Genomic DNA, 25,335 nt, shown 5'->3' with positions numbered 1-25,335 from the left:
GCCATATAACTGAAATGTTTATGTGGAAATAATGAGTCTCATGAGTCTCACATGTATAGCTTGCCATTTTGTCTGTCACTCTGCTATCTACATTAAGGATGCATAAAACTATGGTCATATGACCTTTCCTCATACGAGTTCTCTCTCGAGTTCTCCTCTCTCTCCATATGGCTGGAAACAAAACACTTCAGTCTAGTCTAGTTCAAGCCAGAGAGTACCCACAGCCTGTTGCTAAGCCATGTGAGGAGAGAATGTCTTGTCTAGTTTAGTATCCCTGTTACCAGCTAAGCCTGCTGTAAATCAAGTTAACTTTACCATGGCCATGAGTCAGTTCCAGTTGCAAAAGTCTAACCTGAGGCAGCTCTGGGTCGGTCATGGTCATCATGGTACCATGTGCTATGAAAGAGATCAACTCAGACCTGTGTCCAGTCAACACATACAGGGAATTCATCTCAATTATCTGTTGAGAAAGGACTCTTCTTCAAACACTTTTTTCAAACTCTCTGTGGGCTTCTTGCTGGAGTTAGTGCTGCGTGGCTTACACCTCCCAACTCACTCAGATGTACATCAGGGCAAAGTAATGTGGGAAGGTGGAGGAGCCAAATATAGTATTATAGTACTGTATGTTGTGTGTATACATGAGGAGGATGAGTATTATTGCCAGTTATGGTTTTGTTTTCTCTAGTAGATACAAGATTAGCAGTGGAAAATGTTTCCTTGGTAGATTGTAAGCAGGGCAGTTGGCAATGTGAGCACGGCTTCTCTGAATTGAGTGATTTAAAACAGAGGGAAAAAAATGAAGCTGCAAAAATGCCATATCAGCTATAACTAGCAAAATTCTTGAAAGTGTTTATAGTAAGAACTCTAGGGCAGAAAAGGTATTAATGTGTACAATTCTGTTATCCAGGGCAGTAGAGGGGTTAATATATGTATCACTGCTGGTCTGGGGCAGATAAGTGGTTATTACCAGCATCTATGGTGGGTAAGGTCTGTGAAGAGGTTAAATTTTCATACATACAGTCAACTTCTTGTTTTATTTGTACATTGTTCAGACTGTACAGCCATACAATTCTCTCCATGACAAGGCAGAGTATATGAGCACTCTGTCTGATCTCTTACATAGAGATGGTATTACAGGGTGGGCCATTTATATGGATACACCTTAATGAAATGGGAATGGTTGGTGATATTAACTTCCTGTTTGGGAATTGGGAATTTCACAAGAAAAACATTGATGTGCTTGGTTTTAACGTAACTTTATTCTTTCATGAGTTATGTACAAGTTTCTGACCACTTATGAAATGTGTTCAATGTGCTGCCCATTGTGTTGCATTGTCAATGCAACCCTCTTCTCCCACTCTTCACACACTGATAGCAACACCGCAGGAGAAATGCTAGCACAGGTTTCCAGTATCCGTAGTTTCAGGTGCTGCATATCTCGTATCTTCACAGAATAGACAATTGCCTTCAGATGACCCCAAAGATAAAAGTCTAAGGGGGTCAGATCGGGAGACCTTGGGGGCCATTCAACTGGCCCACGATGACCAAACCACTTTCCAGGAAACTGTTCATCTAGGAATGCTCGGACCTGACACCCATAATGTGGTGGTGCACCATCTTGCTGGAAAAACTCAGGGAACGTGCCAGCTTCAGTGCATAAAGAGGGAAACACATCATCATGTAGCAATTTCGCATATCCAGTGGCCTTGAGGTTTCCATTGATGAAGAATGGCCCCACTATCTTTGTACCCCATATACCACACCATACCATCAATTTTTGTGTTCCAACAGTCTTGGAGGGATCTATCCAATGTGGGTTAGTGTCAGACCAATAGCGGTGGTTTTGTTTGTTAACTTCACCATTCACATAAAAGTTTGCCTCATCACTGAACAAAATCTTCTGCGTAAACTGAGGGTCCTGTTCCAATTTTTGTTTTGCCCATTCTGCAGCACCTGAAACTACGGATACTGGAAGCCTGTGCTAGCATTTCTCCTGCGGTGTTGCTATCAGTGTGTGAAGAGTGGGAGAAGAGGGTTGAATTGACAATCCAACACAATGGGCAGCACATTAAACACATTTTATAAGTGGTCAGAAACTTGTAAATAACTCATGAAAGAATAAAATTACGTTAAAACCAAGTACATCATTGTTTTTCTTGAGACATTTCCAATAAGTATGATGTGTCACATGACCCTCTTCCTATTGAAAAAAAAAAAAAGTTGGCTTCAAAATGGCCAACTTCAAAATGACCGCCATGGTCACCACCCATCTTGAAAAGTTTCCCCCCTCACATATACTAATGTGCCACAAACAGGAAGTTAATATCACCAACCATTCCCATTTTATTAAGTTGTATCCATATAAATGGCCCACCCTGTGGTGTTTTTTATTAGGTCTCAGTAACCAGAACACTAAACTTTCTTGAGATTGCATACAAAGTTTTGTTTTGCAAGTGTAGCCCAGAATATAAAGTCAGGGTGCAGACATCCATGACTGCATATGCCTTAAACTCAAATATTATTAAGGTCATAAATACCGTCCAGTAAAAAGACAAAGCATAACCAGGGGCTATAGGTAATGGGTACTGTAATTTTGGAAACAGTTAAAGCTTGTTAAAGTTGAATAGCTGTTTTCCATTATCTTAATATACTAGAGATCCTGTAGTTTTCAGCCAATGCACAAGTGATGTAGAGCACCCAGGAGTGGTAACACAGTAGTAGAAAAAACAAAGGACCCAATGGGCAAGTGTTTATGCTACGGGACAAGTGGCATAAACACAAATGGTTAAAATAAGGAAAAACTACCCCTACAGTTCACAGTACAGAGGGTTCACATGGTGTGCAACAATTTTGTTGAAACATACTGAGAACTCTGTATAACTAAATTACTGTTGAAATTAATGCTAGCCCCAGTTTCATTATTAGGTTACAGCCGCTTAACTTCTTAATCTTTTCTAAAGGCAGTCACGGGCCTCTACTGATAAAGAGCCATGAGATATTGGCAAACCATTCTTAGTGTGACTGGTCAAGATTGGTAAATGGGGCTCTTTGCAGTCTTTTTCTTTGACATAGTACATTTTTAGATCCCATGCAATGTTCCATTGTCTAAGCTATTGGCACATTTAAACAAATATCAATAATTCCATTTGCTTCTGAAACACTTTTTTGCTTTTGTCATAGGGCTTGACTGGTTAATGATTCCTGGCATTTTGCTCAGGTTGGATGGTATGGATTTTCCTTCTTTTTGTGTTAAGTTTTAGCTTTTTTCACTCTTTTCTGGTGTCTAATTTATACCATTCCCAAACCATGAACTATTATTGGCGTGTGGTTAACTAGTGATGTACATCTTGAGAGCCAAGCTAAGAAAGAAGAATGTTTATAAAGCTATATACTATATTTTAAATTTATTTCAAAAGGTACACATCAGCACACATGGGCACATCTAAGCTTTTAACATGTGAATATATGCTTATTGGCCCCTTTATTTGGTTCCCCTGGTTAGCACAAGGTTGGACCCCTTTTTGCCTTCAGAATTGCCTTTATTCTTCAAGTTATACTTTTGACAAGGTGCCAGAAAAATTACTCAGAGATGTTGTCCATATAGACATGATGGCATCCTGTAGTTGCTATACATATGTTGGCTTCACACCCATGATGCAAATCTCCCATTACACAACATCCCAAATGTTATCTATTTGATTGAAAACTGGTGACTGTGGAGGCCAATGGAGTACAGTGAACTCATTGTCATGTTCAACAAACCAGTTTGAGATGATGTGAGATTTGTGACATGGAGCTTATCCTACTGAAAGTAGCGATCAGAAGATAGGTATGCTGTGGTCATAAATAGATGGGTATGGCCCAACAATAATACTTAGGTAGGCTGTTGAATTTAAATGATGCTCACTTTGTGCTAAGGGGCCTAAAGTGTGGCAAGAAAATGTTTTTAGGATGCTTGGAAAATTTTTTGGGACGCTTGCGCTTGGAAAATACATATCGTCTTCTTCACTTGCAAAACTAAGAACCTGTTGCTACTACAAAAAAAATTTTCACGCACTGAGATAAAGTCACAGAGTCTTCCCATGTCACAGTGTGCATATTAACACTGGCAGGCATTTACCGACAATCAGGATACTTTATGCGCTTTATTTTGGTGTGAATAAGCCTAAAAAATGGGTTAGCTGTAATTGTTACCATGGGTTACCGCAAGTTGCCATAACTGAGCCTTAAAAACACTTAAAAAATACTTTGACACACTCCTAACAATGGGGAGGGTTTTATTTCATTGCTAGTTTGAGTCGAACTGACACTAACTGAACTTGCGATTTCAGAAAAGTTCGGCGAGTCCGGTGAACAGAAATTTTCAAAAGTTCGCTCAACACTACTTCTAACTGTCTAACAGCCAGACCTCTTTCATAGGCAGTACATTTTCGGAATTTGCCTCATCTGTGTCGTGCCCTTCTCCTCCCCAATCCCATCAGTTATCCATTGGGTAATTCATGTCCTCCAAACAACAGTATTCTCCCAGTCACCCTGTTGTAGTGCACCTCAATTCCTACCTAGCCAAATTTTTGTTGGCACATGCCCTTCCATACCATCTGGTGGACTCCACAGCCTTCAGGCAACTAATGGCATGTGCCCAGCCAAGGTTGTCATTATTTTGCTGAGAAATCTGTACCCTGCATGCCACGGTTGATATGTGGAATAGTACTTACAGTCAGGGACAATACATGGCCAGAAAAAAGTTTGGCACCATTGTTGTGGTCTCAGTGTTATTCCCAAGCCAGACCTGGGCTTCCTGGCTAAGGCAAAATTCAACACATTTTGCACCACTCTGCGGCCAGTCAGGCCTTCTGGCCAAAATTAAATTGACTTTTTGGCAAACCTGCTACTTCCAGCCAGGCCTGGGACACATAGCTGGGGCAAAATTCAACAAATTTATAGCAGTTGCTTTTGCAACCACCCTGTGGCCAGTCAGGGCTGCTGACCAAAAAGAAAATTACTTGTTTTGGAAACCTGCTACTTCCAGCCAGGACTGGGCCGACTGATGGGCCACAATTCAACAATTTTATAGCGGTTGTTATTGCAACCCCCCATGTGGCCAGCCAGAGCTGCTGGACAAATTAATATCGACTTTTTGGCAAACCTGCTACTTCCAGCCAGGCCTGGGTCTCTTGGTTGGGACAAAATCAAATTGATTCTGAAGGTTTCTCAACCTGCTGCTGTACGCAGGCTACTATAGATTCTTCCAGTAAGCCCCTTTGACATGTTCTGCTGGTAGTTTCATCCAGGTCTACGCATACACAACCCAAGCATGTCATGATCATCAGTCCAGACCATATAATTGAATTTTTCTTTTTATTTCAAAATTAAATTCCTCTTGGAGCAGACGCTGATGGCGATGATGGAAAAAGGTGGGATGGAAAAGACTTCAAATCTTAATAGCAGCAATACAGATGTTCTCCTTGTGGAGGAGGAGTTGGATGAGGAGGTAGTGGGACCTGAGGAGGAGGATTTGGAGATGGACTCCATGGAAGAGAGAGGGGATGAGGACCAACCATGACCAACCTTGGCAGTATGGGACAGAGGTGGAACAAGCTGGGCCCTCAGAAAAGCTGCCAAGGATGGCTAGGTGTATGCTTTACTGCTTGCACAATAACAAGCATATTGTGGGCTTGAAGGGAAGAGAAAAGTACTGGATAGCCATGCTCTTAGACCCTCGGTATAAACCCAAAATGGGGGAATTTTTAGCACCTTCTGAGAAGGAGGTTAAATTGGATTTTGTATAAGGTGAAACTACGCAGCTGCTTACCAGGGGTTCAGTCTCCGCTCTCCGCAAAGTCATCGCTCAACTACCTCTGCCAGCACTACCCCAGCAAGAGCAGGAGCATCAGCAGCAGCAGTGACATTGAACACATGATGGCGAAGTTTCTGCATCCTGTATGCTCCCCTGACATGAGCCATCAAAGGGATGTAAAATACAACCTTAACAACCAGGTTGATACCATGAGCCCAGAACCGATGGACTTCTGGCTCACCAGATTAGACCATTGGCCCAAGCTTGCCCAGTTTGCCATGAGTGTTCTGTCTTGTCCCCCCTCTAGTGTGGCTTCGGAGAGAGTGTTCAGCACAGTAGGTGGTGTGGTCACCCCGAAGCGAACAAGATTGTCTGCCAGCATCATGGAAAAACTGACTTTTACTAAATGAATCAGGCATGGATCAGTGAGGAATTTAAACCTCCTGTGCCAGATGCCACCAATTAGGCAGTGCTATCACCACGCCTGCTTGATGCTAGTGGCATCTGTCCACAATCTCATGCTGTATGCTAGTGATATCTGTCTGCCATCTCACGCTGTACGCTAGTGACATCTGTCTGCCATCTCAAGCTGTACGCTAGTGATATCTGTCCGCCATTTCATGCTGTTTGCTAGTAACATCAGTCAACCATCTTGTGCTGTACGCTAGTGACATCAGTCCACCATCTCATGCTGTACAATAGTAATATCAGTTAGCCACCAGACCCCAACCTTCCTGCCACTATGCCATCTCCTGCTGTACACTACAAACATCTATCTTCCATCTCATGCTGTATGCTGTTAACATCAGCCACTATCTGCTGTACACAGGATACTACAAGTAACACCAATCCACCATAACCTTACTTTCAGCCAGGCCTACACATACACAACCTATCATTCCCAGAAAAGGGATAATTTTTTCAGCTTTTCATCCAAGAGCTATTTCTTCTTTAGTCTTCGCTACTGTTACTACTCCCAAAAAAAGGGATCATTTTGCCATGCCAGGATAAAGCCACAGCATCTTCCTATGCCTCCGTGTGTGTATTAACACTTGCAGGCAGCTACCGACAACCAGGAATACTTTATGCAGCTTTACTTTTGGTGTGAATAAGCCTAAAAGATGGGTGAGCTGGAATCGCTATCATGGGTTACCTCATGTTGCCATAACTTAGCCTTAAAAACACATTAAAACTACTTGAATGCACTCATAACAATGTTAAACAAAGGTTTAGAGCTGTTAGGCATTGTTATAAAAGTGTTTAGGGGCTTTTTTCACTGTTGTTTCGAGTCAAACCGAGCCAAACTCGCAATTTCCAAAAGGTTCGGCGAGTCTGGGGAACCAAACTTTTCAAAAGTTCGCTCAACTCTACTAAGGAGTGTCACTGGCTGTGGTCTTCTGCTGCTGTACTCTGCATATCATGGTTGTAAGTAGTTATTTCAGTTACTAACATCAACAATTCATTTCCGTCCACACAACTGGCGCTCACTGGATATTTTTTCTTTTTGTACCATTCTTTATAAATTGTATAGATGGTTATGCTATATGCATACAGAAGTCACATTGACTTATAAAGAGGTTGTGCAATTCCTTTAAAAAATAATATTACAGCCTAATAGGGGGATAAAGTAACAAGATATGCTATACTCCCCTGCAGTATTGCTGCTAAGTTATCTTTTCCTCCTTTGTTTATTTCCCCGCATAACATGCTTTGCTTAATACACCTGACTAACTTGATTTTTAGGGGAACAGACAGCCAAGAACTGGCTTCAGATGTCAACAAGAGATCACTGAGGCCAGTGGTTGGCTGCAAAGTGTTTCGGCACATCATTGCTGTAGTTAATAAACACTGGCAGCAGGGAGGAGCAGAACAGCACCATTTCCTTATGGTATCATCATAACAAACTGTATCTTTTACGTAATGTGGACCATCCCTAATAATACAATAGTTGACTTTATGTATAACAATTTAAGGCTTTATAAATAATAGTGCATGCAGTCAAATCAATATTTCAGATTCTAAGATTTCTCTAAAATTCTCCATAGGAGTCTGTGGTGTTATACAGCCCATTCATCCCAACAGTTTGAAATCAAGCAACAACTTCCGTTTTATATACTTTGAGTATCACAAAAACAAAACACCTCCCCAGAGACATAAAGCCATGTCATATCTCTACAATTGCCTGTAGCCTTTCTTTGTAACGATATGAGAAATCACATTTCCAGTCTTTAGTCATATTGAAATGAGAGGTAAACTCTTCTATGGTAATACCTTTCTCTTGCTCATCCTGTGTTAAAAGGACATTACCATTGTTACTTTGTTCCACTCTAGACTCTGGTCACATACAGCGTTGTCCAGAACTACAGTATCTGATCGGTGAAACAATTCAATCATTTCAGTGCTGTACACCAGCACAATGCATTTTACACAAACCATCAATATTTGAAGTAAGTGTAGACGTTCAGCTTTAATTCAAAGGGGTTCACTAACCATTTATAAAGAGTTTATTATTTTTTTTTTTTTTTTTTTTTTACAAAGTCTATCCATTTTACAAAATGTATAAGGACAAACATATTTTTCTCATCCTTCTCTTGTAATTCCACCCACAAGGTGTTAACATCCTTCCAATCATTCACTGTTGCTGCTTTGACATTTTGGTTTTATACCCCTTCTAACATACAGAAATACTCTTCCCATGTTCCTGTTGGCCCACTCCTTGTAGTGTGTAAAACTGTGAATATTGACAGCAGAGTCATTGGAGGAGTCTAGCCCTGTCCCAGCAACATCAACTAAATCAATGGCCCTCATTTACTATTCTAAACCCAACTTCTTTTGTCGTTTTTTTTTTTGTCGCATCATTGTCTGTGCCATGTCGCAGACATGGTGTGCCAGTCTGCGACACAATGCGACATTTTTTCCCGACGGACCCGATGTGGATTCTCCCAAACCCGAAAAAGGGGCGTAACCCGACATTTCTGAGCTTTCCCACGTATTTATAAAGGTTTCCAACCCGAATTTGTTGAATTGTTGTGGATTTTTTCCCGACAACTCAGAGGAGTTGGAAACCAAAACCTACAAAACCCAGTGCGACAAACAGGATGCGACATAATAATAAATACCAGGGGAAAAAAGCAGTCGGGTAAGAAAGCAAGATAGACTTACAACCCGATTTTCTAAGTAAATGAGGGCCATTGTGTTCCTCCAGCTTTGTACTGGATAGTTTCCATGATCAGCTTAAAGTGTTTGGTACATGTTCCTAGTTCATTTTGGCTTATTTGCTCCTGCTTATGATGACTACAGAAACTCTTTGTAGATTCTTCCATCATTGCTTTTGCACTTTTCAATGATTGTTTTTGCACTTTTATAAATGGTGTTGATTGTTGATGTGCTGACAAAGAGGTTGCAGGATTTACTAGTGTTGCATCCAGAGACTACACTGCTTCAGGGCTTATGGATTCACTGCCTGGAGTTAGAGAAAATTGCTTAAAGGTGGAAAACATATATATATTTTTTAATCAACTGGTGGAAGAAAGTTAAACAGATTTGTAAATTACTTCTATTTAAAAATCTTAATCCTTCTAGTACTTATCAGTTGCTGAATACTACAGAGGAAGTTATTTTCCTTTGGAATTTCTTTTCTGTCTGACCATAGTGCTCTCTGCTGACACCTCCGTCCGCCTCCCCTGATGTGACACACATTCATCCACAAATTCACTCACTACACATCAGGAACAGCCGGCCGTGGCCACCATTTTGACAATGGCATATGGCAGTATTCAAATTCAGAACAGATTGCCGCTAGCCACCTGTCAGCTGTGAAAACTTTGTAATAGAACCGCCGTAGCCAGCGCTTTGAGAGCAGCTGCATGACGTGCCTGTGCGGCACATCTATACACACGCACGTCACATGGCTGTCTTACTGTACTGGCCACAGCGGCTCCATTACAAAGTTTTCACAGCTGACAGGCGGTCAGGGTGTGCAGCTTCTAATCCCTGCCCCTAACATTGCTCATAGCTGCATTCCAACTTGAGAGGGGGCCCATTGCTGCCAGAACCATTTCCTTTTTTTTAAATTTAGTCTGTGGGCCCTATAAAGCCAGCGCAGGGGGCATGGCCGCACTGATTTTATGGGAATACAGCAGAGAGGGATACTCCTCCTACTATCCTCTCCCCCCTCAGGCTCCTATGCGTGAAACCCTATTGGTGGAGCAGGCACGTGTTTCCTGCACTACCACAGCTTCTTGCGGTCCTGCTTGCGGTTCTGCAAACAAGAGGACTTCCCCTGCGCACCACTAATTCAACCCATAGGTAGGTGACTTTTCTAGGGGGAAAAAGGGAAGGGGGCCGGTTGCAGTATGGGAGGCTGTGAAAGGGTTTCCTAACCAGGGTGCCTCCTGCTGTTGCAAAATTACAACTCCCATCATGCCCTTGGCAATGTAGGCATGCTGAAAGTTGTAGTTTTGCAACAGCTGGATGCACACTGGTTGAGAAACTATCTATCCATCCAATTAGCTATCTATCTACTGTAGGAAGTGACTAATTTCAGTTATTTTTTCCAAAGGGTGTGCAAACAAATATTAACCCCTTAATGACCAAGCCCATTTTCACCTTAAGGACCAGGCCGATTTAATTTTAGCGTTTTCATTTTTTCCTCCTCGCCTTCTAAAATCCATAACTCTTTTATATTTCCATCTACAGACCCATATAAGGGCTTGTTTTTTGCGTGACCAATTGTACTTTGTAGTGAAACCTCTCATTTTACCATAAAATGTACGGCGAACCCCCCCAAAAAATTTTTAGGGAGGACATTTTTATGAAAACCAACATTTTGCACATTTTGGAGGGGTTCGTTTTCACACTGTACAATTTACGGTAAAAATGACATGTGTTCTTTATTCTGTGGGTCAATACGATTAAAATATTACCCATGGATAGATAGTTTTATATTTTTGTACCGCTTAAAAAAAAATCTAAAACTTTAAAATCGCCCTATTTTGACCATCTATAACTTTTTCATTTTTCCGTATATAGGGCGGTATGAGGGCTCATTTTTTGCGCTGTCACCTTTACGTTTTTGATACCACATTTGCATATACAAAACTTTTAGATCATTTTTTATATAAAAAAAAATTCCTAAAACGTGACGAAAAAGCAGAATTTTTGGACTTTTTTTTATTTTTTACTTTTACGCCATTCACCATACAGGATCATTAACATTATATTTTGATAGTTTGGACATTTACGCATGCAGCAATACCAAATATGTTTGTTAAAAAAAAAATTACGCTTTTTGGGGGTAAAATGGGAAAAACTGACAATTTTCATTTTTATTGGGGGAAGGGATTTTTCCCTTTTTTTTTACTTTTTATTTTTACATTTTTCAACTTTTTTTTAACACTTTTTATGTCCCCATAGGGGACTATCTATAGCAATCCTTTGATTGCTAATACTGTGCAGTGCTATGTATAGGACACAGCACTACTCAGGATTATCGGTGATCTTCTGCTCTGGTCTGCTCGATCTCAGACCAGAGCAGAAGACCCCGGAAGAAGGCTGGAGCCAGGTGAGGGGACCTCCGGCCGCCATGCTGGATGATCTGATTGCCGCGGCAGCGCTGTGGGCGATCCAATCATCCAATCAAAGTACCGCAATGCTGCAGATGCCGTGATCTGTATTGATCATGGCATCTGAGGGGTTAATGGCAGACATCCGCGCGATCGCGGATCGCTAGCAGCCGGAACCTGCCGTGTATGACGCGAGCACCGTTCCGATGCTCGTGGTCATACACAGGACGTAAATGTACGTCCTGGTGTGGGAAGTCCCGCCAAGCCAGGATGTACATTTACGTCCGTAGTCGTGAACGGGAGTTTGGTGTGACATTATGTCCAATTTGCTTTTTTTCCTCCTTTTTTGCTTAGTTCCAATACACACAAAAGGGAATAAACAAGTGTATAGCAAAACACAACTGCAATCCTTTTCTGTGAGAAATACTTCCTTTTTTATTTTTATTTCAGGGGTGCCAACATTTATGGTCATGACTGTATCTCTCTCTCTCATATCTATCTCATATCTACTGTATCTCATATCTATCTATCTATAGATCTCTCTTATATCCAGGGGCAGACTGACAGGTCGGGCACCAAGGCACTGCCCAAGAGCCCAAACCTTAATGGTCTATTCACACGCACAGTATTCTGCGCAGATTTGATGCGCAGATCTCAATGTAAACTGAATGACTGAACACTGCTTGAAATTCTGCGCATCAAATCTGCACAGAATACTGTACATGTGAATAGACCCTTAATCTACCTTCATCTTCTTAGAGGCTGGGCCAGACTAGAAAAGTGGTCCACCACCAGCCTCTGAACCCAAGTCTAGCACCCCCCGCCCATGCCCCTACTCAAATGTTGGGACAGTCTGTGGGCCCTTTAAAATCAGCACAGGGGCTGCTATCACTATCACTATCTACTGGAGACAATGTTTACTAGGGACAATGTCTACTGGGGGCAGTTTCTACTGGGGGCAATGGCTACTGGGGGGCACTACATATCTGGGGGCATTACTACCTACTGGGGACATTACCTACCTGGAACTAGGGATCGACTGATTATCGGTTTGGCCGATATTATCGGCCGATAATCGCGATTTTGGACATTATCTGTATCGGCAATTACCTTGCCAATAATGCCCCGCCCATCGCCGCCGCTACCCCCCCATTGCTTCCCCCCATCCCCGGTGTTATAATTACCTGTTCCCGGGGGTTCGCAAACCTTCTGGCTCCTGCACTGTTCCTGTGCGTTGCGTAATGACGAGTGACGTCCCCAACGCCACGTCATCATCAGTACGCACTGTGACAGCGCAGGACGCCGATGGAGCCAGAAGGATCGCGGACCCCCCAGGAACAGATGATTATAACACTGGGCATGGGGAGAGGCGATGGGGCAGCGGCGGTATGTTGGTAGAGGATGGGGAGAGGTGATGGGGCAGCGGCGGTATGTGGGCAGAGGATGGGGGAGGCGATGGGGGGAGGCGATGGGGCAGCGGCGGCTGTATGTGGGCAGAGGATAGGGAGGGGAGGCGATGCGGCGGCATGTGGCCAGAGGATGGGGGAAGGCAATGGGGCAGCAGCGGCGGTATGGGGTCAGAGGAAGGGGGTAGGCAATGGGGCAGCGGCGGCGGTATGTGGGCAGAGGATGGGGAGGAGGCGATGGGGCAACTGTGGTGGTTAGACTCAGGACAGGCAGGGGGAGAGAAGCCGACAGCAGCGGCGGTCTCTGGCACCGCAAAAGCCGCTGCAGTTCAATGATTTAAAGCGCCCTTTAAATCATTGATCTGCAACGGCTTCTGGGGGGGGGGGGGGTTGAAATAGCCGATAACTTATACCGAAATATCGGTATAAGTTATCGGCCTGAAAGTTGACAGATTATCGGTATCGGCCCTAAAAAATCGATATCGTTCGATCCCTACCTGGAACACTACCTACTGGAGGCACTACCTACTACCAACCTACCTGGAGACATTACCTACTACCTACTGGGGGCCATGACTTACAAGCTACCTACTGGGGGCATCACAGACCTACTTGGGGCTTCTATCTTATATGGGAAATTCCTTACCTACCTTCTTGGGGCACTACCTAATGTAGAAGGGGTAATTACTCACCCAACACCACCCAATCTCCCCACCCTTTCCCCCAACACACTTACCTACTCCCTCCTACTACACAGGGCACCAAGGTAGGCATTATCTTGGGCACTGAGGGTAGGGAACAGGTGGGGGATGTGCTGAAAAAAAATTGGAGCCTAATGTTTGTTGTCTGGCAGATTCTGCTGTGACGAGTCATGGTTGGAAGAAGACTTTATGGCTGTCTGAGCATAACAAAGAAGAAAAAGAAAGAGAACGACTCCAAGAAGACACCCCCTGTGAGTCAGTAAATGTTATTGCACTGTAATCACTTTTACGGTCTACGGTCCCTGTGTAGAGCTGGGGTTCCACTTTATGGGCTTTGTATGGTCTATGTTTAGTGATTTTTATACAGTCACCATGTGGTGATAATAGTAGTGGTCATCGTGTGACAGTACTTTTCTACCTTGTGTACTGGTATTATTGGTAATATTGGTCACAGTATACAGGATTTGATCAGTAACAGCATGATGGTTATATGTATGTGATAATATTGTCTTCTTCCTTACTCATTGAACTACAGGGCTCTTGTTTTTCATAGACAGTGGGGAAAATAACGGGTGGGCCCTGAGGTTGGACTCTGGGGAAGGCCAGGGGGAATGGGGCCCAAGCCTTGAACTGAATAAGAGGCCCCACAACTTCTGATGGCAGCCCTGATAGGGAGGAGCAGAACATAGAAGATAGTGCCACCTCAACAAGCCACCAGCCTCTTGTCCTAGGGTAGGTAAGGTAAAATGCCACTATAATTAGCCAAAGGGGGGCTGCTGCACTACAACTTCCTAAAGGGGGCTGTTGCACTACAACTACAGAAAGGGGGCTACCACTACAACTAGCTAAAGGGGGCTGCTGCATTACAACTACCTAAAGGGGGCTACTACAACTACCTAAAAGGGCTGCTACAACTATCCAAAAGGGGACTGCTACTGCTATATATGGGTGGGCTGCAACTATATAGAGGGGGCTACACCTAAAGGGAGCAACTATCTACAGGGGACAGCTAACTATAGGGGCCTACTTACAGGTGGCACGTACCTATTCGGGCACCTGTGTAATGGGGAGAACTAGGTAAAGGGACCTGTCTACTTAATAGGGGGGAACATACCGACTCTTCTCTATATCACTTAGGGTGAGTTCACATATATCACGCGTCCGGCATAGTTTGCTAGAACGGATTCCATTTATTTGAATGGGAGAGTTCACAATCATCCAGCATCTCAATTTTGACACCGAATACTTGGACACCGTGGATTGCACCGGACAGGGGAACGCAGCTTTCAGAAACAATGGATGCCAGATGCCATTGTCATTAGTTATGGCATCAGTTGTGCCAGAATCTAGGCTGAGTTCACCCATGCCGAACATATGTGAACCCAGCCTCATCTACCCAGTCTACTGTGTGAGACACCAAGGGGGTTCTTATTACGGTCTGGGGCACTATAGGTGCTGGAAAAGTGCGTAGCCTAAAATGTTTGCCTGGCAGGTTCTGTGGAGATGGTTTGTGTCTGGAAGAAATCTTTATGATGGTCTGGACTGGATGGAGAAGAAAAAGGAGAGTAAATGATTCTGATTAGAGAAGACATCCCTAGCGAGTCACCTGATGTAACTGTATGTAATCACTGCAAAGACTGTGTAGAGCTGTTATCTACCACTATGAAGGAGATTTATCATTCTTTTCAAACGAATGGCTTATATGACAATTTTTTTTATTTACTTTTGCTTACATGCAACCTATTATTAAACAGTCACACAACCTTGATAAATAAATCACGCATAAGCGAAACCCGCTTACAAAAGCATTTTTTAAAGCAGAAAAGTTTTCCCTTATGTTAATAGCTGAAGTTCTTTAACTGCCCTTTATTACCAGTAGCGTTGCTAGAGAGTGATGGGGAGGGGGCGTACCACATCGGGTGACACCCTGACTGGCCAGCCTTGCACTAAATAGCTGCACTCCAACTATCCCGCAACAACCCATCCTCCCTCCTCAGAAATAAAAAAAATATTGAAAACATACTATGCCGCACCATGAATATACATACTCTGGAGGCTTTTTGTTTAATTTTGAGCCTGCATTTTGTTACGTTGGTGGGCAGAGTCTTGCGTTGCTGCGCTGAGGCCGGTGTTTACATCAGGAAGGAAGACAGAGCAGCACCAACAGGCACATAAACAATAGTGAAGCAACACAAATAAAATAAAAAAAAACAGCTTGGTACGTTACCCACCCCAAAATATGCACGAAGCTGTTTTACTATGGATGTTTCTTTTTTTGAGGAAAAATTTTAGTGCCACATATGGGTTATTTATGTAGTCCGAAAAAAATCTTACACAATTATTTTGTGCCTTATTCTATTTTAACACAATATTAATTTTAAAATTTAGTGGGTACGTCAGCATGTACGTGTCCGATAATTAACAAGGTGTTCAGTGTGTATTTTCAACCTTAAAATTAATAGTTATTAGTTATATAATTAATCTTTTCAATAATTAACATTAACATTAATGTAGTAGCTTTGTTTCATGATGTAGAACAAGAAGAGTTGTTATAGTGGGTGTTAATGTCCTTTTGTGCAGACGTCTGCACTTTCTGTAAGCCAGGATGGACCTGGAGGATATATGCGACTTTTAAATGGAGATACTACTTTTTTTCTTCATAAATAGCGACTATCGCAATTGATAAATACATGACCACTGCAAAGTAAATTACTACGTGAGCAGATTTCAGAAATGTGCTTTGGAATAAGCAAAAATTTACAGCATGTATAGAAAAGTCGCACGTGCGCAAGTACATGCGACTTTTTTTTACGTAAAAAAAAAAATCTACTAAGAAGCTTGATAAATCTCCTTCTATATGATTACAGTATGTGGGTATATTTTTTTTCCTTGTATATTTGTATCATTGGTAATATTTGTTCTAGTACTCTAAAATTGGTCAGTAACATTATGATTTTAATATGTATGGTGACAATATTCCCTTCTTGTATACTGTTATTATTGGTAATATTGGTCAGCATAAAGGATTTGTTCAGTAACAGTATGATGGTAATATATAGGGTGATAATATTTCTTGTATACTGGTATTATTGGTAATATTGGTCTCAGTATACCAGTATTATTTGGTAACTATATGATTTATTTAGAGATATCATGGGATATTGTCTTAGCTATCTTAATGTATGTGTGTATGTATATATATATATATATATATATATATATATATATATATATATTATGTTTTTCCCGTAATGTACCCTTTTATACCTGACTATAATTAACATTTGGCCCCTCCCTCTTGTGCCTTCACATGCGCCTTGTTACGCCGAGCGCTCCGGGTCCCTGCTCCTCCCCGGAGCGCTCACGGCGTCTCTCTCCCTGCAGCGCCCCGGTCAGCCGGGAGCGCTGCACTGACATGGCCGTCGGGGATGCGATTCGCACAGCGGGACGCACCCGCTCGCGAATCGCATCCCAAGTCACTTACCCGTCCCGGTCCCCTGCTGTCATGTGCTGGCACACGCGGCTCCGCTCTCTAGGGCGCGCGCGCGCCGGCTCTCTGAGACTTAAAGGGCCAGTGCACCAATGATTGGTGCCTGGCCCAATTAGCTTAATTGGCTTCCACCTGCTCCCTGGCTATATCTGCTCACTGCCCCTGCACTCCCTTGCCGGATCTTGTTGCCTTGTGCCAGTGAAAGCGTTTAGTGTTGTCCAAAGCCTGTGTTACCTGAACTCCTGCTATCCATCTTGACTACGAACCTTGCCGCCTGCCCCGACCTTCTGCTACGTCTGACCTTGCCTCTGCCTAGTCCTTCTGTCCCACGCCTTCTCAGCAGTCAGCGAGGTTGAGCCGTTGCTAGTGGATACGACCTGGTTGCTACTGCCGCAGCAAGACCATCCCGCTTTGCGGCGGGCTCTGGTGAACACCAGTAGCCTCTTAGAACCGGTCCACCAGCACGGTCCACGCCAATCCCTCGCTGACACAGAGGATCCACTACCTGTAAGCCGAATCGTGACAGTAGATCCGGCCATGGATCCCGCTGAGGTGCCGCTGCCAAGTCTCGCTGACCTTACCACGGTGGTCGCTCAGCAATCGCAGCAGATTGCCCAACAAGGACAGCAGCTGTCGCAGTTGACCGCCACGTTACAGCAACTTCTGCCTCTGCTACAGCAGCAACCATCTCCTCCGCCAGCTCCTGCACCTCCTCCGCAGCGAGTGGCCGCTCCTAGCCTCCGCTTGTCCCTGCCGGACAAATTTGATGGGGACTCTAGACTCTGCCGTGGATTTCTGTCTCAATGTTCCCTGCATATGGAGATGTTGTCGGACTTGTTTCCTACAGAACGGTCTAAGGTGGCGTTCGTAGTGAGCCTTCTTTCAGGAAAGGCCTTGTCTTGGGCCACACCGCTCTGGGACCGCAATGATCCTGCCACAGCCACAGTCCAGTCCTTCTTCGCTGAAGTCCGTAGTGTCTTCGAGGAACCAGCCCGAGCTTCTTCTGCCGAGACTGCCCTGCTGAACCTGGTCCAGGGTAATTCTTCAGTGGGCGAGTACGCCATCCAATTTCGTACTCTTGCTTCCGAATTATCATGGAATAACGAGGCTCTCTGCGCGACCTTTAAAAAAGGCCTATCCAGTAGCATCAAGGATGTGCTGGCCGCACAAGAGATTCCTGCCAACCTGCAAGAACTTATCCATTTGGCCACCGGCATTGACATGCGTTTTTCTGAGAGACATCAGGAGCTCCGCCAGGAAAAAGACTTAGATCTCTGGGCACCTCTCCCACAGCATCCTTTGCAGTCTACGCCTGGGCCTCCCGCCGAGGAGGCCATGCAAGTGGATAGGTCTCGCCTGACCCAGGAAGAGAGGAATCGCCGTAGGGAAGAAAATCTTTGTCTGTACTGTGCCAGTACCGAGCATTTCTTGGTGGATTGCCCTATTCGTCCTCCACGTCTGGGAAACGCACGCACGCACCCAGCTCACGTGGGTGTGGCGTCTCTTGGTTCAAAGTCTGCTTCTCCACGTCTCACGGTGCCCGTGCGGATTTCTCCTTCAGCCAACTCCTCCCTCTCAGCCGTGGCCTGCTTGGACTCTGGTGCCTCTGGGAATTTCATTTTGGAGTCTTTGGTGAATAAATTCTGCATCCCGGTGACCCGTCTCGTCAAGCCGCTCTACATTTCCGCGGTCAACGGAGTCAGATTGGATTGCACCGTGCGTTACCGCACAGAACCCCTCTTGATGTGTATTGTACCCCATCACGAAGTGATTGAGTTCTTCGTCCTTCCCAACTGTACCTCTGAGGTCCTCCTCGGTCTGCCATGGCTCCGGCTTCATTCTCCCACCCTTGACTGGACCACCGGGGAGATCAAGAACTGGGACTCTGCTTGCCATAGGAAGTGCCTCTCCCCCCCTCCCAGTCCCGTCAGGCAAGCCTCAGTGCCTCCTCATGGCCCCCGTCCTGGTGACACACTGCCCCGTGCCAGGCTTCGCCCTCTGCCCTCCCTCCCCATTCCCACTCCTGCTGTACTGCCTGCCTTTGAGGAAACCCTCCATTCACTCCCGGTGTCCTCGTCCCAGGTAAAGCAGTTGTCGGACAAAAAAAGGGGGAGACCTAAGGGGGGGGGGGTACTGTTACGCCGAGCGCTCCGGGTCCCTGCTCCTCCCCGGAGCGCTCACGGCGTCTCTCTCCCTGCAGCGCCCCGGTCGGTCCCGCTGACCGGGAGCGCTGCACTGACATGGCCGCCGGGGATGTGATTCGCGCACGGGACGCACCCGCTCGCGAATCGCATCCCAAGTCACTTACCCGTCCCGGTCCCCTGCTGTCATGTGCTGGCGCGCGCGGCTCCGCTCTCTAGGGTGCGCGCGCGCGCGCTCGCTCTCTGAGACTTAAAGGGCCAGTGCACCAATGATTGGTGCCTGGCCCAATTAGCTTAATTGGCTTCCACCTGCTCCCTGGCTATATCTGCTCACTGCCCCTGCACTCCCTTGCCGGATCTTGTTGCCTTGTGCCAGTGAAAGCGTTTAGTGTTGTCCAAAGCCTGTGTTACCTGAACTCCTGCTATCCATCTTGACTACGAACCTTGCCGCCTGCCCCGACCTTCTGCTACGTCTGACCTTGCCTCTGCCTAGTCCTTCTGTCCCACGCCTTCTCAGCAGTCAGCGAGGTTGAGCCGTTGCTAGTGGATACGACCTGGTTGCTACTGCCGCAGCAAGACCATCCCGCTTTGCGGCGGGCTCTGGTGAACACCAGTAGCCTCTTAGAACCGGTCCACCAGCACGGTCCACGCCAATCCCTCGCTGACACAGAGGATCCACTACCTGTAAGCCGAATCGTGACACGCCTTCACATAGCCACACCTTTTACTGAAATGGGCTGCTTAATCTAAAATGCCCAGGCCTATTTTTGGTCCCAGTCCGGCCCTGTCGAGAACTGTCCTGAGCAGGAGAAGTTTACTATGGGGATTTGGGGATGAAAAAAAATATATAAAAACACATTTGGTATCGCCACTTGCGTAATTGTCTGAACAATTTAATTATGATGAGTAAATGCAAAAAAATTATAATTCCAAACGCCAAAATTGCTGATTTTTTTTTTATCACATCACGTCTCAGAAAATATGTAATAAAAAGTGATCAACAAGTCACATATAAGCGAAAGTGGTACTGTTAAAAACTACAGCTCATGGTGAAAAACATAAACACTAACATAGCAGTTTAGGTGTAAAACTAAAAAAAAGTTTTACAGGTCAGAACATGGCATTGAACAAACCTTTTTTTTTAAAGTTTTCAATTTTTTTCATCATTAACCCCTTAAGGACTCAGCCCATTTTGGCCTTAAGAACTCAGACAATTAATTTTTTACGTTTTCATTTTTTCCTCCTCGCCTTCTAAAAATCATAACTCTTTTATATTTTCATCCACAGACTAGTATGAGGGCTTGTGTTTTGCACGACCAGTTGTCCTTTGTAATGACATAACTCATTATATCATAAAATGTATGGCGCAACCAAAAAACACTATTTTTGTGGGGAAATTAAAACAAAAAACGCAATTTTGCTAATTTTGGAAGGTTTTGTTTTCACGCCGTACAATTTATGGTAAAAATGACATGTGTTCTTTATTCTGAGGGTCAATACGATTAAAATGATACCCATTATTATATATTTTTATATTCTTGTTGCGCTTAAAAAAAATCACAAACTTTTAAACCAAATTAGTACGTTTATAATCCCTTTAATTTGATGACCTCTAACTTTTTTTTTCCGTATAAGTGGCGGTATGGGGGCTCTTTTTTTGCGCCATGATCTGTACTTTTTTTTTATTTCACATTTGCATATAAAAAACTTTTAATACATTTTTTATAATTTTTTTTTAATAAAATGTATAAAAAAAGTAGGAATTTTTGACTTTTTTTTTTTTTTCGTTCACGCCGTTCACTTTACGGGATCATTAACATTTTATTTTAATAGTTCGGACATTTACGCACGCGGCAATACCAAATATGTCTATAAAAAATGTTTTTTACGCTTTTGGGGGTAAAATAGGAAAAAACGGACGTTTTACTTTTTTATTGGGGGAGGGGATTTTTCACTTTTTTTTAACTTTAACTTTTACATTTTTTTACATTTTTTTTTACACTTGAATAGTCCCCATAGGGGACTATTCATAGCAATAAGATGATTGATAATACTGATCTGTTCTATGTATAGGACATAGAACAGATCAGTATTATCGGTCATCTCCTGCTCTGGTCTGCTCGATCACAGACCAGAGCAGGAGACGCCGGTAGCCGGATGGAGGAAGGAGAGGGGACCTCCGTCCGGCATTCTGAATGATCGGATCCCCGCAGCAGCGCTGCGGGCGATCCGATCGTTCATTTAAATCGCGAACTGCCGCAGATGCCGGGATCTGTATTGATCCCGGCACCTGAGGGGTTAATGGCGGACGCCCGCGAGATCGCGGGCGTCGGCCATTGCCGGCGGGTCCCTGGCTGCGATCAGCAGCCGGGATCAGCCGCGCATGACACGGGCATCGCTCCGATGCCCGCGGTTATGCACAGGACGTAAATGTACGTTCTGGTGCGTTAAGTACCACCTCACCAGGACGTACATTTACGTCCTGCGTCCTTAAGGGGTTATATGAAATAGGAATTTTTTTTTTATGTCATTGGAATCGTACTGACCCATAGAATAATGTTTGCATGTCAGATTTACCGCATTGTAAACTCCTAAAAAGAAACAATTGTCCCACAAAATTGTGCATTTTTTTCAATTTTGCCTTACATATATTTTTTTCTGGCTCCATAATACATTATATGATAAAATAAAGTTCACCAATGAGTACAACATGTCCCACAAAAAATAAGCCCTAATGCAACTTTGTCAGTGGACAAAATAATAAAGTTATGGCTGAGGAGGAGGGGAAAAAAATGTGAGCCAAAAAAAATTAATTGGGGGTCTACTTTATAACCCTAGCCACCTGTGACATAGGACATCTCCTTGTTGCCTGAATCCTTTGCACCAGCAAACATTTTGGCATCGGTTTCTCATGGGTAAGAGCCCAAGGATTGCTGCGTAGATCAATGCCGCAGCAGAAGCTCCAGGCCAGCCAAAGGCGCTTAGTTGCATCCTCCTATCATGTCAGGGAAAGTGCATGAATGTCCACATAAAACATGAACCTCCCACTACATTAGTATGCATGAAGATGAGCCTGCTCTCTATAATAAAAAAAAAAAAAATGCCAAGCTGCTTTTAATAAGAATGCTCTTCAGAAGAAAATGCTATATAACCAAGTTGTGTAGATTCCTCAGGAGGGAAAGAAGCTGAAAGGTAAACCCCAGATAAGGAAAATAATGCAGGGTCTTACTGCTATGACTACACTCCTGTAAGTAAATATCTACACAAGTAAAACAAGATCATCCAGGACAATGGCCAAGCCTGAAGGATGCTCTGTTAAACAACAGAATAAAGCCTCTGCTACCAAATAAAGGGTATTTTTGATTTCCTGATCGTCCTACGGCGGCACAAAGGGTTAAAGAATTTTCCTGTACCAGAAAACAGAAGAACATACAAAGCAATACATGCAGGATGCAAGTAAAATTATAACCAATTAGCTTAAGCACCTCCTTACTCCTGTACCACCCCCCGCTCGTATATAGTCCCACAGAGCCAGAGTACACGTGTATTTATTTTTCTTCTAGGAAGAAGAACAAGGATGCAAGGGCTCCATACCTGGGGCTGCTCAGGTCCCTGGAGTGAAGTTTAGCTGTATACCGGGGGCTTCCCTGGTCCCTCGGCTTCACCCCGACGCTGCGGTATCCAGGGGCTTCCTGGCATGGCAGCGTATCCTCCCTGGACATGGGTCGCGCGACTGGCAATCATCCACAGCTCCAGGACAGGTGAGCTCTCTGTGGTGGAGCGTACGGTACTCGTGGGAGTTTGGCGACGGCGCCTTCACTGGGTATACCAAAATGGCGCGGGGTGAGCCTAGTGTGCAGTCGCGGCTGGCGCCTGACGCACGGAGCATGCGCAAGATCCCGGAAGTGTTTAAAATGCCGGTCCTGCCGCTGGGAGCCTTAGCCTTAGCCTTTGGCAGCAGGTTTCTCAGCCGGCAGAGGTAATTTGCGGTGACTCCTTCTGTCCCTGTGTGTTTGGGAACCTGAGAGGCAAGATTTCTTATGTATACTTACCCCTTTTTTTCCAGATGTCTCGTCCTGGAGGGAAAAGGTCAAGAAAGACCAGACACCGCTCCTGTGTCAGATGTCAGGAGTTACTGGCAGATAATTGGGAGGCGGATATATGCAGTCTGTGCACCACACCTGCTCATACTTCCTCTACCCCTATGGAACCCAAAGCCTTTTTAGGCTGGCTGAAATGAGAGCTGTGTTCTACCCTTTCGGAAGTGAAGTCGGCTTTTAAGGGTGATGGGATTAAACAGAGTACCCATAGGGAAGTCTCTCCTGTCTCGTCTTCATCCTCCAGCTCCATCTCGGATTCTGATAGTGCCTGTAGTGACAGGAGAGAAGTCATGGAGATTACAGAAGACTTATATCTCCTAAATAAAGATAAGCTGCCAGATCTTTTGTCAGCAGTTAAGGAGGTCTTGGAATGTGATGACGACGTATCCTCCAAACTGCAAAAAGACCAGTTATATTATTTCCCTCCCTCGCGAGACAGGTTGCTTCCTTCTCACCCAATCTTAAAGGACTGGTTTTCTAAGGACTGGTCTAAGCCAGAGAAGAGAACGGATCCAGGGGCAAGGCTGAAGTCTGCCTATAGAATCTCCCCAGCGGCCTGTCAAGAGTGGGAAAATCCTCCCAAGGTGGATTTAGCGGCTGCGAGGCCTGCCAAGAAGGCTATCTTCCCTTCTGAGGAGTCATCTATGCTTTCTGACCCTATGGAAAGAAAAGCGGATATGCTAAATAAAAAATCATATACGGCGGCGGCTGCAGCAGCTAAGGTAGCATCAGCTTCCCTTCCAGTAGCGAGGGCTCTCAGAATCTGAGCTTTCCAGGGACATTGAGGATGGAGTGTCAAGAAAAGACCTGTTAAAAAGTCTTTCGGTAATGAAGTCGGCCTCAGAATTTCTCTGTGACGCTCCATTAGACGTGATGAAATTCTCATCAAGAGTCCTGGCCCTGTCCAATGCCTCCAGAAGGGCTCTATGGATTAAGAACTGGGGGGGGGGGGGGATATTTCCTCGAAAAATAGCTTTGTCTCTCTACCGTTCCATCCCTCTTCCTTGTTTGGACCCCAGCTAAAAGGGATTCTCAAAGCGCTCCATAAGGACAAGGGCGAAAGTTTTCCTTATCGCTGGACCAAGCCTGGGAAATATAGGCCGACAAGGTATAGAAGTCCCTTCAGGAAAAGAAGTAATTTTCGCCAGGATTCAAGGCGTCAATATAAGAAAAAGCAGGACTCCTCCTCCTTCAAGAAGAAGCCCTTTCTTGCCAAGGAGAAAGAACAATGACGCCGAGCTCGCGGTAGTCCCGGTAGGAGCGAGACTCCAAGCCTTTGCAGATATTTGGTCAAGAACGTGTACGGATGCTTGGGTCTCAGACTTGATAAGAACAGGTTACACCTTAGAGCTAAGGATCATTCCTCCAGACAGATTCATGATCAGCACAGCTTCCTCAGTAGTAGTGGATCTGATCCATTCCTTTCTTCAGAAGAATGCTCTGGAAGAAGTTCCAGACGAAGAAAAGAGAAAAGGTTTCTACTCCCCGGTTTTTGCCGTACCAAAATCGGAAGGAGAGTGGAGACTTGTCATCGATCTGTCTGTTCTCAACAGATTCTTTGTCAGAAAGAGATTCAAAATGGAGTCCATCAGGTCAGCTGTCCTAGATATCGCAGATGGGGATTTCATGGCGTCCTTGGATTTACAGGACGCGTACCTGCATGTTCCAGTCCGTCCAGCTCACAGGAGATTTCTACGTTTGGCCATAGAACATCATCACAATCCTACACTACGAGTTCACGTGCCTCCCTTTCGGCATAACCGCAGCGCCAAGGGTATTTACCAAGGTAGTGGTCGTGCTCGTAGCCCATCTGAGGCTGCAGGGAATCCATGTAACACCTTACCTGGATGACTGGTTGTTCAAGGCAAGCTCTAAACACCGGCTTATTCAACATCTCCAGATAGCCATGAAGGTACTGACGGATCACGGATTCTTAGTAAATCTCAGAAAATCCCGCTTGTCACCAGCAAAAAGAATTTCTTATCTAGGATTTCTCATAGACTCCGATCTGATAAAGCTCTTTCTGTCACAAGAAAGGCAGGACAATATAATTCAGAATCTTCATTTCTTCCTAGGGTTGGAGTCCTGCACAGTGCGCCTCGCTATGAAAGTTCTGGGTCTTCTAACATCAGCCAT

Source organism: Hyla sarda, chromosome 1 (assembly GCF_029499605.1).
Source record: "Hyla sarda isolate aHylSar1 chromosome 1, aHylSar1.hap1, whole genome shotgun sequence".
Taxonomy (NCBI): domain Eukaryota; kingdom Metazoa; phylum Chordata; class Amphibia; order Anura; family Hylidae; genus Hyla; species Hyla sarda.
This window is presented reverse-complemented; position numbering follows the sequence as displayed.